Below are 12,245 nucleotides of genomic sequence, written 5' to 3'. Positions count from 1 at the left end.
GTTGGTAATCTCAACTCTACATTTCAATCATTGAAACATTCTTCTATAATGTTTTAATAGTCGTTAGACAAAAAGAATCGACTATCGTCATCAAAGCTATTTTCAAGATTGAAACGTCATTATGACTTTCGTCATGGGTAAAGATAAAAGTGGTTAAAACAAAAGATCACCAACACATATTTCGAGAAAAAGATAGGCGAGTAAACTCGGCTCGAAATAGCAAATGTGTATGTATGAAAATTATCATACTTATACGACTTTTGTCTCAAGAGTAGGAGATAGAGTAGATAGACTTTTGAGTGACAGATGAGTTCAAGTCTCCACATACCTTTTGGTCGGATGAAGTTCCACTGGTTCCTTGAGTAGTTCTTCGTCTTCGTAAGATGATCTCCATGGAGTCCGGAGCTCAACCGCACTTAACTATCCTAGACCGAGACTTAGTCATATGTAAACTAGAAATCAAGACAAATAGTTTTGATCACTAACATTGACAAACATGCTTGAGATAGCAACGCATGCGAGTTCGACCGAGCAATGCTCTAACACAAAGCAATCAATATTCACTGTTAGATTAACTCTTGATTAGATTCAAGCTAATATATTTCAACCGTTAGATCGAACTTAGCTTGTTACACACAAATTAAATGTGCCTTCATTTAGATATGGGTAACAGTACCTAAACGTATACACTTAGTTGGCTCAACAATAGTTAACCGAATTTAGCCATATGAACACTTTCATATTAACCTTATTCATCTTAATCACAACTAGTTAAAGTGACTCAAATGAAACTACTTATAGAGTTGTTCAATTGTTTATATTCTCGTAGAAGTATACAAGACACAATTGAAGCAAAATCGGTTGATTCACTCAAATCAATTCATGAACATTATAGCCACGGTTTGCAAAAGATTACATTCCTTAATATATAAATATATTAGTTCATGACATTACCGATTTTAGAACATAACCCACCCAAGTATGCAAACGGGTACGCATACCTAAGTAGCCCGACATGGAGTGTGTTTGCCAGTATGCAAACGGGTACGCATATTGTCGTTCACATCCTAACTCAGTTGAATATAGTGCGTGTACGGGTACGCATACTAAATTTCTCGGACTTCAACTGACTTGGCCAGTACGCATACGGGTATGCATACTATAGCTCTCAGACTTCAACTGACCAACCAGTACGCATACGGGTATGCATACTAGATTGCAAGTACGCATATTGTGCTTATATCCAACCAGTACGCATATTGGTCTTGTACTAGACATATGCAAGTACGCCTATTGTGTTTATATCCAATCATGGTTAATCGTTCTAAACTCTCATTTCAATCATTGGAACATTCTTAGAAGATGACAATAGCTTTATCACACAAACTATTAGCTTCAAAGCAATTTTCAAGTGATCGAATGATCAATACGAAACATTACGAGTCTACATCAAATGACCGTATCACACAAATCATATAAGATGTTACCAGACGATTTTCATATGATCATCTTTTGACTTTCGTCAAGAATATAAGATGAACTTTGTTAAAGTGAAAGCTTACCAACATGTATTTCGAGAAATGTGTAAGCGAGTTAAACTCAGCTCGAAATATCAATTATGTATAAATGAAAGTTTATATAGCTATATGACTTTTGTCTCAATAGGAGATAGAGTAGAAATAAACTTCTGAATGATAGATGAGTTTCAGTCTCCACATATCTTTTGTTTATGAAGTTCCACAAGCTCTCCTTAGTAGTTCTCCGTCTTTAATTGATGAAAGCCGTGAAGTCTAAAGCTCAACTACACATTCTTTCCTAGCTAGTCCGAGACATAGCTATAAGTAGACTAGAAATCAAGGCTTATAGTTTGGAAACTAAACTTGACAAACAAGCTTGAGATAGCAACGCTTGCGAGTTTGACCGAGCAGTCTCTAACAAAATGGAATATAAGTAATGGTTTGTCATTTCCTAACACCGAGACCTCAGTGGCTAAGGATTGTTTCGATGAAGGGACGGTTCATTACAAATGGTAAGTGATGGTATTTTTCAATGATGTTGTAGTAAGATGATTCGTTCACTCAGACTTGTTGAAATTGTTTTTAGGATTAATAAAGGAAAAACACTAAAAATATACAAATTATGTCACAAGATGAAGAGACGCTGAGACGCGGGATTCCACTACTTTTCATATTGTTATGGTTCAGTCATTAACTCTAGACAATATAGCTCAAACAAAAGAAGTTGTGACTCTAGTTCTTTGCCAAAAATAGATTTCGTAAAATATTATTTGTAAGTTAAAAGCATGACGCATCTAAAGTATTTAGAAGTAAGCATGCGACATCTAACAAAATAACAAATAATTAATAAAAATCATAAAGAAATTAAATCTATGCAAAAAGTCAATAAAAGAATTAATTCATTTACCACAATCATGAAAAGTTGCTTCCTCCGTTGTCCCAGTGATGGGGTCTAGCTCCGCATGGTGAAAACACACTCAAAGTAATTTTTCATTGCTCATAAAGGTGTTTACAAGGAGAAAATGGAGAAATAATTCAAAATCGGATTTGTAACAATTATATTTGTTACAAACCAGAGAACTACGACCCTCGGCTGTGGGTCATATCGCTGTAGCATATAAGACTGTCCCGCGACTGTCGTATACACTGTAGCATAAACGACTGCTTCTTGTAGTCTTATGTTCTTTGTATGTTCTTCAATGGCAGCAGCAGAGACAATCTCTGCAACTCCCGATTCTCTATTGTATTCTCACCCCTAACTCTCCACCCCCCCTCTCTGAGTCCCCATCACTCTATATATACTCCACATGACCAAAATATCTCGCAGTAATGTCTCCAAATTCTCTCACAGCAAAGCCATTACTCGGGAATATATTATTTCCAAAATTATGGTTTTATATCCTTCTTTACTTCCTTCACGCGTCTATTGCAACTAAGAGTCCTCCATACACGTTCAGTACACGAATTAGAGTCCCAGCAGCACACACAATTCATAGCAAATCCCGTGAAAAACTCTCCCACGAACGTGTAGCTCTGTTAGCTTCAATCCCACGACGCAGCCAATTTTAACCGAAAACATCGACCATACCATCCCTGTTTGGTCCAAACAGTCCCAAAGAAACCAAATCCAGTGCCCGAGTCTCATTCCAACGTGACCAAAATCTTAACAGAGTTTCCGAAGGAAGAAAACCCGGGAATATATTCAACCCTTAAATCCACCGTTCTAGCTAATTCTGGTACAAACGACGACCATTACCAGCTCTATTGGATCGAAATAGACAAACTCAATGAGTTTCAACCCTTGAATCTCCCTAGAACACGATTAAAACTCCAACCTTAATTCTGCCTTCGTATGCATTATCTTCCCGCCAAAATTCATATTTGAAAATGAAGAAGAAGGGGTAACCCCTATCCAGAGTAGGGGTGCCTTTAACAGCTGGGGTGTTCTGAGATGTAATTAATAAAGAGGGTGCCCTTAGTAATTGAGTACCCCTTATCCAAGGGTGAGAGTCTGAATAACACATGTCCTCCGGGGGTGCTCCGAGCAATTTTTCGAGCCGAATTTTTCAACAATATTTATTTCCAAAAAAAATACCTACAAAAACACAAAACACCATAATAAGTACGAAATTTGGTACTAACAATATGGAACATTGAGGGCAAAATAGTCACAAAAATGTGTCTATCAAATACCCCCAAACTTATTATTTGCTAGTCCTCGAGCAAATTTATTCTAGAAAAGAAAAATCCTAACTCTCTAGGTGGCCCTAGTGACCGAGTTAATCTCGGGAGGGTTTACCAGAGGTGTACCCACAAAACCTTTACTTCTAATTGGTCACAAGTATCCAAAGAGCTATGAGGACATACATATTCTCAACCTGTCTCCAAGTAACCAGAATGCCAGAGAAATTAAAGGTGCCATCTCTAAAGCTGACAAAAGAAAAGGGGAGACACATCCGCAACACTGCTAGATAAAGAGATATCCGCTACACATCTAGATAAACATTGTAAGATGCGTCCGCTGATTTACACCTGGATAATATTAGGAGAGAGATAAAGATGAGAAGGACATCTGCTACACAGCTGGACTAATTACGTGTGATGAGTTAAACCAGTGCTAGAAATATCTTGTGCCATATTGAAAGCGGACTAACAAAGCAAACAAATGTATCTTTCTTCGACTCTCTCATAATGCTCAGTAGAAACAACGTCTTCTTCGGATTCAACTGTTGATGATAAACTCTCGAACCTCGTAGAACCTTGACAATTTAACTTTTCTCCTTAATTTCATGCTTGAAACTCCCTTATAGATTTCTACTTCCCTATGGCCTTATTGAACAAAACGTAACGATGATTTTTTCATTTTTCAATTTTTTTTCTTTAAATTTTTTTTTCTTTCATTTTTTTTTCACCTTTATTTTTTTTTCACCTTTTTTTTTTCAACAGAAAAATAACAAGACAAAAATTTAAATGGCCATGAGAGAAAGACTTTAGAACTTGGATCTTCGCAACTTGTGATGTCTTGGTATCATGAACTTCAACAACTTATATCATTTTCTCTTATAAATTTTTGAATTATTCTTTTCTATTGTTGCTTCTAAACCTTAAACGTCTTCAACTTTCTTCATATATTTTGATGTCGCCCTGCTTGTTGATGATGATAAGTTTCTACTGAGAAAGAGAGTCGTAATCCAGTAACTAAGACTACATTATGAGGTTGCTTTGTCTTTCTGGCATTTCCTTCTGACCTACTTCCGTTTCATCATGGATGGTTAGGTCCATTACAGTTACCCTCTAAAAGGAACAAGTTCTCTCCTGAATTTCAAAGATCTCAATGTCTTTTTCTCTAATGTCTCAATAGAATGTTATCCCTAGCAATTCCAATTTCCATCTTTTCGGTGAGAAACAATATGTAAACTTAGCTAACAGGATACTATGTGACGCTAGAAGTTTCTCCCTTACCCCCAAACTTAAATCTAACATTTTCCTCAATGTTCTAAAGATAAAATTAAAAACATGAACAAGGAGAAACTATTACCACTTGAGGGAAAAGAAATAAGGAAGAATATTACCGTGTCGCAAGAATATTGGGTTACCTCCCAAGAAGTGCTAAGTTTAAAGTCTTCATCCAGATAATGGAAGAATTAGTCACCTCATAGAATCATAAAGTAATAGCCGGAATAACTGTGGATCACCAAAACCAAATAGGGCTATCACAAGTAAAAGGAATACACAACATCCCAAGAAAATTAGCAAATAGAGCACACCCTTGTCTAGTTTTTTGTTTAAGACAACTACATCTAGTTGTGGTTCAGGTTCAGGTTCTATAACATGGTCTAGATAAAAAGCTTTCGTTGGTTGGATTTCCTCAAAGGCATTCTGAATATCAGGCTGAAGAGTCTGTAAATACTCAAGTAAGAACTTAGAAGTGCATAACAAAAGCCTGAATAACTGGGGATCCTCTAAGTCAATCATATTTGACTCACACAGCTGACCACAATGAAAGAGGTGGTCTTCCTTAAGAAAAATGTGTCGACCCTATTCTCTTAAAGTAATTAGGTTCAGTCTCAAAACTTAATAACCGACACATCTTAAAAACATAAGTTCCCACAATTGGAAGAAAAATTTTTGGCGGGAAAACAAAGTCAATTTGGGTATTATCGCCTGGGTAAACCACATCAACCAGAGGATGGGTTTCTAACAACTGAGCTTCTTTCTGGACATCATTAGGTTTGGTAAATTGTGTATGAAGATAATCTTGTAAGATGGTTGAGGCACAAATGTTAAGTCCTACACGAGGGAACTTTCTAGTAGTTAAAGCACACGGAGAATTACCCCCAAACTTAGAGTTTTCTGTGTCTCTAGAAAGACTAGTCACAACTTCCCTAATTTCTAGGTCATCAGATTCCTGAAAATGGTCAATTGATTCTTCTAAGTATGGTTCATCCTCGCTCATATCTACGAGTTTATGGTCTTCGTCTAAGACTATTGTTTCTAAATAGCTAGACTCTAAAACATTATTCTCAGAATAAACTCGTTCCTCTAAATCATTATCGGCTCTGTAAACATGAAATACTACATCGTCTAAAACGAGGGTATCTCTAGTCAAATCCTCGTCCTTTTGAATAGGTGAATAATTATTAAAATTATTTGGATTTGAACTAGAAATAATATTATCATTGTAAAGCTCAATTGGAGTAACCATTTCCTGATCACTATTCCTACATAAGTATGATTCTCCATCAACACTATCCTCATCATAATAACATGAAAAAGATCGAACCTCATCAAAACAAGTAGTGCTACCAATTCTAACCTCGTTATCTTGATTATGTAAATAACTATCTTCATTCTCAAGGGTATTATTGGATACACTATATTGGCAATTCAAGTAATTTCGAGCAATTCTTTCGTTCGTCCCAGCTATCCGCTTGAGGTGGTTTTCTAAAGAAGGTTCACTCATTATTGTATTTCTTTCGTCTATAATTATACTATTCATCTCAGCTAACTTACGCGTCGACTCAGTTAACTTCCTGAGGGACTCTTCTAAAGGAGGAATAGGAACAGAGGGATCATAAAAAGGACTACTTTTCAATAGTTTGATTGTATCCTCTAGAGACGAAGAACTAGTACTATAATCTTTTTGCTCGTAAGACTGATGCACGTGTGGATAGTAATTGGTCTCACCGGGGTATGACCCATATCCTTCCAAAGTTTGGCGTTCCCAACCACTATTCACACTATGGTAAGAGTAATGTCCATATTGTTCAGTTGGATAATCATATTCATTGCGATGGCTATTATAATACCAGTTTGACATCCTAACTGCAAGGGAATTCTAAACAAACACAAAGAAGGCTGACTCGACCACAACAAGCCTAATTTATCTAGCAAACAAAAAGCATGATGGCTCCACTTAGATTGTTTCTAGACCAGCTTCTAATCCTTCGAAAGGGAATTCGTTACAATTTAAGCAAACCCCTCTGGAATCAATCCGAGTCAAAGTAAGTTGAATAGAGGCGAGGGAAGCTGCGTGAAGCTTTGATACCCAAGGCCTCACCACATTACAAGGTGGCGCAGTCACACATTCAACTCACAGAAACTATCATGAACTTTGAAGTATGCTTAAAAGAGTAACCAATATTTTTCGAATGACTTTCCTATTAAGCTCGTTACCCTATCGGTCTCGTTCTAGTCAGTATTTTAAGCTTAGGTTCGCGTAGGTTACGTGTTCCTAAGGCGGGCAAGAAGGAAACAGTGATGAAATCTGAGTCCTTATCTTGATTTGTCCAGGCCTTTCCCTTTACTAGAAAATTAAATCCGATTTCAGGTCCTCAACATATATGCATACAAAATCATCCAGTAAACCCGCTGACAGGGGATTCGCGGGTGTTTAGAATTCTTACCTCCCGTTCCAGACGTGGGATGAACCATTGAAGTCGACTCGGGCCACGACTCCTATGTCATGTACGAACCCGAGGGGCCGAGACGATATCGTAATCGTTGTCCTTCTCTGCACACAGTTTATATTTAAAACTACCCTTCCGTAGGGTTTAAAAAAATAAAGTCCCAAAGTTCAATGTCCGAAAATAAAAAAAATGTCCAAAAATAAAAGATTACAAAAATAAAAACCTTAATTACAGTTTCTAAAAAAAATAAATAAATATAAAATAGAATATCTATATACAAAAATTTTCTTCTTCACTCCTTTTGGATTCCTCTTTCTTTTTTTCTTTGGCTTCGCTTTTGTTTTCAGCACTTTCTCACCTTTTCTTTAGCTCAGTTCCAAATCTGAAAGCAAACAAGAAATACCAAAAGCCGTAAAAAGGAATAAATAAAAATAAAACTAAAAACAAATTTATAAACAAATCCGCGTCGGCGGCGCCAAAAATTGATGGTATTTTTCAATGATGTTGTAGTAAGATGATTCGTTCACTCAGACTTGTTGAAATTGTTTTTAGGATTAATAAAGGAAAAACACTAAAAATATACAAATTATGTCACAAGATGAAGAGACGCTGAGACGCGGGATTCCACTACTTTTCATATTGTTATGGTTCAGTCATTAACTCTAGACAATATAGCTCAAACAAAAGAAGTTGTGACTCTAGTTCTTTGCCAAAAATAGATTTCGTAAAATATTATTTGTAAGTTAAAAGCATGACGCATCTAAAGTATTTAAAACTAAGCATGCGGCATCTAACAAAATAACAAATAATTAATAGAAATCATAAAGAAATTAAATCTATGCAAAAATTCAATAAAAGAATTAATTCATTTACCACAATCATGAAAAGTTGCTTCCTCCGTTGTCCCAGTGATGGGGTCTAGCTCCGCATGGTGAAAACACACTCAAAGGAATTTTGCATTGCTCATAAAGGTGTTTACAAGGAGAAAATGGAGAAATAATTCAAAATCGGATTTGTAACAATTATATTTGTTACAAACCAGAGAACTACGACCCTCGGCTGTGGGTCATATCGCTGTAGCATATAAGACTGTCCCGCGACTGTCGTATACACTGTAGCATAAACGACTGCTTCTTGTAGTCTTATGTTCTTTGTATGTTCTTCAATGGCAGCAGCAGAGACAATCTCTGCAACTCCCGATTCTCTACTGTATTCTCACCCCTAACTCTCCATCCCCCCTCTCTGAGTCCCCATCACCCTATATATACTCCACAGGACCAAAATATCTCGCAGTAATGTCTCCAAATTCTCTCACAGCAAAGCCATTACTCGGGAATATATTATTTCCAAAATTATGGTTTTATATCCTTCTTTACTTCCTTCACGCGTCTATTGCAACTAAGAGTCCTCCATACACGTTCAGTACACGAATTAGAGTCCCAGCAGCACACACAATTCATAGCAAATCCCGTGAAAAACTCTCCCACGAACGTGTAGCTTTGTTAGCTTCAATCCCACGACGCAGCCAATTCTAACCGAAAACATCGACCATACCATCCCTGTTTGGTCCAAACCGTCCCAAAGAAACCAAATCCAGTGCCCGAGTCTCATTCCAACGTGACCAAAATCTTAACAGAGTTTCCGAAGGAAGAAAACCCGGGAATATATTCAACCCTTAAATCCACCGTTCTAGCTAATTCTGGTACAAACGACGACCATTACCAACTCAATTGGATCGAAATAGACAAACCCAATGAGTTGCAACCCTTGAATCTCCCTAGAACACGATTAAAACTCCAACCTTGATTCTGCCTGCGTCTGCATTATCTTCCGCCAAAATTCATATTTGAAAATGAAGAAGAAGGGGAAACCCCTATCCAGAGTAGGGGTGCCTTTAACATCTGGGGTATTCTGGGGTGTAAATAATAAAGAGGGTGCCCTTAGTAATTGAGTACCCCTTATCCAAGGGTGGGAGTCCGAATAACACATGTCCACCGGGGGTGCTCCGAGCAATTTTTCGAGCCGAATTTTTCAACAATATTTATTTCTAAAAAAATACCTACAAAAACACAAAACACCATAATAAGTACGAAATTGGGTAGTAACAATATGGAACATTGAGGGCAAAATAGTCACAAAAATGTGTTTATCAGTAAGGCAGTAAGTAATGGTTTTTCCTTTCCTAACACCGATGCCTTTTCAGCACAATTGACTTCAGACATGGTAGAAAACTTTGTAATTAAGCGTACTCGGGCGGGAGCAGTCACAAGATGGGTGGCCTCCTTGGAAGTTAATGTTGGATTACCGCTGCGATGCCCGTTGAAAACCTACACTGCCGGATAGCCACAGTGGCTAAGTGGGGCCAATATCGGTGGAGGGATGGATCATTACAAATGGTACCAGAGACGATGATGGGTCACCTGCTGAGGGTGGGAATGTACGATGGACGGGGTTTCTCCAGGTGCTTGTCTCATGAGGGCAAGGGACGTCAGAGATCTGGGATTTAATATATTCAGAAGTCGAGGACGGCTCCAATTTAAGGTGGTGGTATTGTAATACCCCGATATTCAGCAGTGGTTGGCCGAATGGAATATAAGTAATGGTTTATCCTTTCCTAACACCGAAGCCTTTTCAGTACAATTGGCTCCAGAGTTAGCAGAAAACTCTGCAGTTAAGCGTGCTTGGGCGAGAGTAATCCAGGGATGGGTGACCTCCGAGGAAATTGTTGTTGGATAACCGCAGCGATGCCCGTTGAAAACCCCACACTGCCGGATAACTGCAGTGGATAAGTGGGGAAAATATCGGTGGAGGGACGGGTGATTACACTCTAACTATATTATTGTGCATGGATGGATTGATTATCTTTTTCATAATTATAGTGAAAGTCTAGTCAGAAAAGTTGTTATTCGGGTTTATGGAAACATAAATGTAATATTATATTTAAGAAACTTAAATCGAATCCAACTATTCTTGTAAAGGATATTTCTTTCCAGCTTTCTTACATTGAAAAAAAAAAGCTTATCAATTGACAAGATGCATGTAGTGGATAATTATACTGATTTGTAGAGTTTTTTTAGAAAGAATAAAAAATTTATAATGATATATGCATCTTCATGGAAGATTATGGAACTGCCTCAATCTTCATGGAAGATTATGAAGAAAGTTAACATGCAGGAGTATTGTTTGTGAAAAAGCAGGGGTCTAACAACACTACCCAATATTTCGCTTAGCAATCTGTATGGACGAACTCCGAAATACTTTGGTAGAGAATCAACTAGATAGTCAGACTCGATCTAGATAAAATGTATCTCAAAGAGTTATTATCTCAACCTCTCGATTTGATTTCTACTCAAGCTAAAATCAATAGCGAGTCTTTATCAAAGAGAGATAACTTGGACGGTACCAAAGACCAATGTCCAAGGATCAATCAACTACAATCAACAACCAAAAGTTGGATTAGAGAAGTTGATGATCACGAACGCACAACCTGTATTATTTCTATTATATAAAATATAATTCGGAAAAGAAATAACACAGACACCAGAATTTTTGTTAACGAGGAAACCGCAAATGCAGAAAAACCCCGGGACCTAGTCCAGATTCAATACACACTGTATTAAGCCACTACAGACCCTAGCTTACTCCAAGCTAACTTCAGACTGATCTATAGTTGAACCCCTACCAATCTCCCACTGATACAAGGTACAGTTGTACTCCTATGCCTCTGATCCCAGCAGGACACTGCGTACTTGATTCCCTTTGCTGATCTCACCCACAACAAAGATTTTCTGCAACCCAAAATCACAGACTTGATAATAAACGAATCTGTCTCACACAGAAAAGTCTATCAAAAGGATAAATTTGTCTCCCACAGATAAACCCTAGGTTTTGTTCCGTCTTTAGATATAAAATCAAGGTAACAGGAACCAATTGATAATCCGAACTTATATTCCCGAAGAACAACCTAGATTAATCAATCACCTCTCTACAATCCTTCCTGACTACACGAGCGGATTGTCGAGGAATCACAAACAGTAAGACGAAGATGTTTGTGACTTCTTTATCTTGCCTATCGGAGAACTCTCACGATCTCAAGCCAACCAATCGATTGTACCAGTACGATACAAGATGCAAGATCAAATCACACAACTACGATAAAAGTAGTATCGGTCTGGCTTCACAATCCCAATGAAGTCTTTAAGTCGTTAACTCGAGTTTAAAGAAGAAAGTCAAGAGTTAATGGAGATCGGATCTAGCGAGAGCACTAGTAGCACACAGACGTGTGGGGATTAGTGTTTGCTCAATGCTAGAAGTCTCCTTTATATATCCTTCAAATCAGGGTTTTTCCTTAGGTACAAAGAAAAATCTATTCACCGTTAAAATGAAAACCTGATTTAGATTCAAGCCAAAATCTCTCAACCGTTAGATCGAAAGACATAGCTTGTCATACACACTTGGGTACACGTTTACTGGGTTTGAGAAAAACCATGCCCAAACGAGTACACGTATGTTGGTTCAACATGATACCCAAAAGGTCAACCATATGAGCATCTCATATTAATCATGTTCTTCTTCACCATAACTAGTTCAATTGACTCAAATGAACTAGTTAAGAGTTTTTCAATTGCTATGAGATCTTATGTAACTACACAAGACACAATTGAAACAAAGATGATTCGATCCGATTAGAATCGGCTCATGAGCATTATAGCCACGGTTTGCATAAAGCATTCCTTAATAATTAATATTTCATGTTCAGAGCACATCTTTAGATCATAACCTATTAAGCTCACAAACAAGTTCGCAGACTTAAGTTAAT

This window comes from Papaver somniferum, chromosome 2, assembly GCF_003573695.1.
Source record: "Papaver somniferum cultivar HN1 chromosome 2, ASM357369v1, whole genome shotgun sequence".
In the NCBI taxonomy this organism is placed as follows: domain Eukaryota; kingdom Viridiplantae; phylum Streptophyta; class Magnoliopsida; order Ranunculales; family Papaveraceae; genus Papaver; species Papaver somniferum.
This window is presented reverse-complemented; position numbering follows the sequence as displayed.